We start from the raw sequence: 6,000 nt of genomic DNA on the forward strand, positions 1-6,000 counted from the left end.
ATCATTATCATCATCATCTGGGTGCTGTGCTCTTGGCTTGCTCTCCGGTGCCGTCCAGGTCAACCCCCCATTAAAGCCTTTCGGTTACGAGCCCCGACGGCTACGTAACAATATTAAACGAAAAATTGGATAAAAATGACAGAATACCCAGCAAACCACAAACCTCCCAGACATGTACGGATTAAATCTATACGTCTACGTACCGAGGTAAAATCGCTGAGACGTCTTATTTACCAACCTTTTTTCATGGAAAAGCTGGAGACGTACCTTAACCTAGACTCCTCGTAGATATTGCTTGCGACGTCCTGGGAATGTAAGTGAGACATATAATTTAAGAACTCCGCATATTTTTCATTCATTTGGTATTTTATGTTGCCTTACTGCATTTAAAGTTGGAAATCGCTTTTGACTACAACTTGGAGGCATGACCAGCGCTGCCTGTATTTTTGTTGTGTGTGTTCGTGCTCGCTTCACGGAAACGTTATCCTACCTAAAAAGAAAAAAAAATATTGGAAGTAGTAAAGACAAATCTGAATGAACACCCATCAGGTTTTTGACTCAACTGGACGCAGTTGCTTTAAAATGCCAGTCACTATGGTCAGGATTCGCACTGTAATTTCATTACTGTTCTTACTTTCAATTTACACCTTGCACCAAAGCCAAAGCAAGCTCCACACTGAAAAACTTTTTAAATCAGCAGCCAGGACTATAATAACATTTTCTTCTGATTAAGCATATTTTATTCAACTTATCGAGCTATTAAACTAGAAAAATGGCTCCAATTCAATTTTAGGACCTAATTTTTTTTTAAAATATGTTAACTATATATTGTTAAGGCAATGATAACTAATTACTGGAATGTTGAACCTAGGAAACCTTTGACATTTGTGTGGCTGAATGTGTGACCTCATATTTGTTGAGAATAAACTTCTTGAGCCCCACTTTTTATCATCCCCAGCCTGTGTCCACTACTGGCGAAAAATTTCCCAATTAACCCTTTCCTGTTCCAGCGGCGGCCACCTGATCCCCTCAAACTTCCGAACTTCATCTGCCCACCATTACTGATCATCTCTGCTGTGCTTGCTCGGTACAACTAGTCGTGGGTAAAAATCGAATGGAAAGTTTGTTTTTTTTTTTGCTGCTTGGAGGGACGACGAGAAGGAAATAAATGTTGCTGCGGCTCAGCACATCTTACAGTAATTGAGCGCAGAAATTAACGTACTGTGAAATTAGATTGAAGCTGGCTTATCGGCGAACATCAATCCGATACGCTCCTGGCGTATAACGACACTTTACTCAAAACTCTGTATTGCATGTTTAGCATGGATCGCGCATGCGCATGGGCTACGCATGCTGTGTACGTTGCGAGCAAAAAAAATCTGGACCACGCGTCAGCGGTTAAAATTTTTTTATGCGTTACCTACTGAAAATAAATACATGTTTTATTCATATATATGCAAGGAAAATTACTTTTGAGCTTGCATGTCAAGGCAGTACTTGGTTATTTATGCTCTATGTGTCTTCATATGCAAATTGGGAGCGTCAGCGCATAGCACAGAACCCTAAGTAATTGAAAGCAATTCACAGAACCAAACCACGGGCCAACAACAAAGAATTATTCTAATAGACGGGCATTCTTTGTAGTGGCACCAGCTCCGCAAACTTTGTTGCACGCAAATCGCGGCCTTTGCTGGGCGTCATTTTGCAGACACCGTTGGCATGGTATGTCTTCAGTATCGTCGAACTGGTACCTCGAGCATGCTGATCCGAAGAGTGGGCGAACTTCGCTGTAAGCAAGCGTGCACAGAGCGCGCAGCGCGTCTCCAGCCTCCTTCAGCTGAAGTAAAGGCGAAGTAAAGCCCCTTTCATGATTAAACTGTGCGAAAGAAAAGGGACAGAGACAAAAAGCACGTACACACACGTACACGCACACTGCGCTCTGCATGTGCCCGTGTTTTTTGTCCCTGCCCCCGTTCTTTCGCGCAGTTTAATCACGAACGGGAAGCACCAACTAGCCTGCCAGAAAACACTGTTAAAGCCACTTTTTTATTAAGGAGCATTAAGGAAGGAAGGAAGGAAGGAAGGAAGGAAGGAAGGAAGGAAGGAAGGAAGGAAGGAAGGAAGGAAGGAAGGAAGGATGGATGGATGGATGGATGGATGGATGGATGGATGGATGGATGGATGGATGGATGGACGGACGGACGGACGGACGGACGGACGGACGGACGGAGGGACGGAGGGACGGACGGACGGAAAACTGGATGGATGGATGGATGGATGGATGGATGGATGGATGGATGGATGGATGGATGGATGGATGGATGGATGGATGGATGGATGGATGGATGGATGGATGGATGGATGGATGGATGGATGGATGGGAGCGTCTTTGAAATGGGGTGGTGGCAATTGACACCATGCTCAGCTTTTTTCTTTATTTTTGTTTAACTGCGTTGTAAATTGTCATTAGCATTCGCCATTTTCTTCCTCTACGGTTTCCTACTCTTCTAACCTTATGCCACCTCTCTGCTTTTCAGCCACGAATCTTCCAATCACTTTTTACGAAATTACACCGCAGGGTCAATTATTTACCTGATCATTTTTGTCTCTAAATCCTAGGGCCACAGGAAGAGTGACTGTGCCTGCATCTACACCCGAATAGATACTATCACATCTGAGTATGAGGGGATCAGTAGTTTCTACAGATCTACCACACACAGCACATGCACCATCATCTACGTTATCTTTTTTGTAGCTGCGTGTTCTAATTAAGACACTCTGACCTAGCTTCAAAGAGTAGGGCATGCCTCTTGAGTTATCATAGAACAATTCCTTCCTTATCTGCCTTTTCCAGTATCGATACAGTTCTACACGATGATTAATACAACTTTTAACTTCCGTGTTTTTAACCTGTCGTTTAATGCTCTTTCTTTCTCTGTCCTCGTGTCAGGCATACTTACTGGTTATAGTTCCCAGTTCTTTTCCGCCATTTTGAGTGAACACTCTTTCTGCGCGAGTATTTAAATACCTTAGCTGCCCACCTGTTATCGCCCAATTTTCTCGGGCGTTCTTCATATAGTATTTTACTCTGAGCTTCCCGTGCTTTGGAGGACGGCCAGCCCGCATCGCCCTGTACTGCCTCGTTTGTGGTTTTGCCGTAGGCACCTAGTGCTAATCTTCCAACAGCTCTCTGATTTATTACTTCTAATCTCGATTGAACTTCTGCCCTTTAGGCACAGAACCGCATTCCCGAAAGTGAGCCCTGGCACCATTATTTCTTTCCAGATATCTTCATATTTGTTGTACCACCATAATGCTCTGTTTCATTATTCCGGTACCTCACGCCCTACTGTTCGTGCTTTTCCGTGTATATGTGGCCGTTGTTTAACCATATCCCGAGATATTTGTATTCGGACCCTTTGGCTTGTACGGCCTTGTATTGCAAGCGCCTACCGTAGAAATCATCACACCTGACTTACGCTAAAACTGAAACCTAGAGTGACTTCGTGTCCACAACAATTGGACTTTGCCAATCTTCCTGGCTATCTGCTGACAGTACAATATATCGTCAGCATAAACCCGGGAGCCGTTGCTCAACGACCTTCCCGCCTAATCTGTACGACAGATTATAACCTAGATTGCTTCCTTGTAGTCAGTTTTCCATCTTTATCGTATAAAATATGAACAGCAGCGGTGATAGAGGACAACCTTGCCTTAATCCTTTGTGTACCTCCACAGTTCTCGTACTTTTTATCCCTTCCCAAGTAATTTCGACTTCATTGTCTCGATACATCTCCAGTAGAAAATGAGTTACCTCATGACCGATACCTTCGCCTTTTAATATGTTCCACACGAGTTCCCTGTTCACATTGTAGTATGCACCACTTATGTCCATTAAGGCTAAATACAGAGAGGTCTGTTATCCGCATTAGCTATTTTTATTTATTGGGTAAGCACGAACAGGCTATCTAAGCGCCTACCCCGTCGAACCCTACCCCTTCTAGAATTCTCCGTCAAAAAGCCAGTGTTTTGATGGAGCCAGAAGAAAAACGTAAACGTTAAAAAGTTTTGAATGAAAATAATTTTTGGCAGAGTCTTTAGTTTTGCTGTTTTTTGCGCCAAAGTTATAGCAACAACGTGATTGCAGACGGCGCCACTGAACATTAACATCAAGCATCATTGTAGCGATATGTGGTTGTGGTATTTATCCCCTGCACGCGAGGTGCACATGGCGACAGTGTGGCGGGATGCTCGTTGCAAAGCGATCGCGCTCTTCACACACTGTAACGTAGTTTATTGTTTGTTCATGAGATTACAGTTGTTAAGGATTGCCCGTAGCGCAATCCAGTGTTGGCTGCACGCCTGACGAGTTGCAGTCATGGCCCTGTGCTCGTGGTGGAGTCACCAAAAGGGCAACGGATATCGTAGCATGGACATCGGCTTGCAGCTAGTTACCTTCACTCCGGTTGCGAGGTTCTAGCTGTGCTGCGATGAAGTCGCCGACCCCGTGAGTGCCGAGGTAAGCATATGCCATATCCTGTACGAGTTTTGGCCGATGTCGCGTGTGTTGTCAGAAGGGCAAGCGGAGCGGTCCGAGTTGCAACTAGCATGGCGCGCACAGCACGTTGGTTACGGTTTTGGCTTTGCCCCATTTGGATTTTGCCGGTGGTCTTTTCGTTTTTGTCCTTTGCTGTACTGTTTTGTTACATTACATTCGTGTGAGTACAGGCCGCGGGGCCGCAACAAACGGCGGTTAAGTCGTGCTGCGCACCCGAGGCACGTATTGAAAACAGGGTGAATCAGTAATATGATATTCGCATTAATGCCAGCTTTAGCATGCTGTGAATTTGTTCAATAGTGTGCACCGCGCAGGTACTGCGGTGCTTGAATGCGGCGTGCTTGCTTCGTGCCCATCATGTGTTGGGTGAAGCCATAGCAAGAGTAGGGAGGTGCAACCTGGCGAATGAAATGGCATCATCAAAAACTGAGTCTTTAAAACTTCTTCACTCAATGGTCCATTCTGCTAATCGCCTTTCAGAGGGTAAGCATATCTCGTTTTTAAAACTATCTGCAACCTGGAGCCATCACGATCTTAATATCCAACCTTTGTTTGCCCGCACTAACGTTTTCATATACAGCTTTTTTCCGCGCACTGTGGAGAGTTGGAATTATTTGCATGGCAACATTCGTGCATTGTCAATTTCTGATTTTGCGTCGGCAATTGAGTCGTAGCATTGTATGGTGTTGTTTTCAGCGTTTATATTTGTAATTCTTGTCATGTACCCTTGTATGCATGGAATTGTTCCACATTTTATGTACCCACTTCTGCTATAGCCCCTAGAATAGGGCTGCAGTATTTTCAAATAAATGAAGCGAACAGCGCGATTGAACACACACACTGAATAACGGAGGAACAGGAGGCGATACTCGGCGCTGTGTCTCATGTTTCTCTGCCATTTTATGTGTTTGTCAGATCGTGCTGTTTGCTTCATGAAGCTTCCGAACCAACTAGCCCGCCATAACGTCCCAATTAAATTAACTGGGTTGTCTCTTCTCTGTTTGTTACCCTGCCGCGCCTTGTGCTGTTATTCAAACTGCATTAGTGCCGTGGTGTGAAGTGTTCTTTGCCGCGTTGTTCTTTGCGAGAAAATGAATGGAATGCTCTCATACTGCGTAAGTGTGGCTTCGTGGTACAGAATTCTCTTATGGCTTGCACAGTTAGTTATCGAGTTATCATACAGTGTATAGAGTGTAGTATGATGGTTGGCGAAAACATTCTGCAGTCATGTCTGAACTGTTTGCATTCGTTAGCTTCAGAGCATTTTTCAGCAAAAGCAACATTTAAAGTTGCCTTCTTATGGCCTAGCGAATGTGAAAACTAGTGTTCAAGATCAAATACCACAGAGTGAGTGCCTACTGATAGGGACAGCCTTAAATTATTTTACTAAAAGCTATTAATTATGGCGCATCAAGCTGCTCTTACCTTTGTACCAATGTTTT

This window comes from Amblyomma mixtum, chromosome 2, assembly GCF_055824585.1.
Source record: "Amblyomma mixtum isolate Tamu chromosome 2, ASM5582458v1, whole genome shotgun sequence".
Taxonomy (NCBI): domain Eukaryota; kingdom Metazoa; phylum Arthropoda; class Arachnida; order Ixodida; family Ixodidae; genus Amblyomma; species Amblyomma mixtum.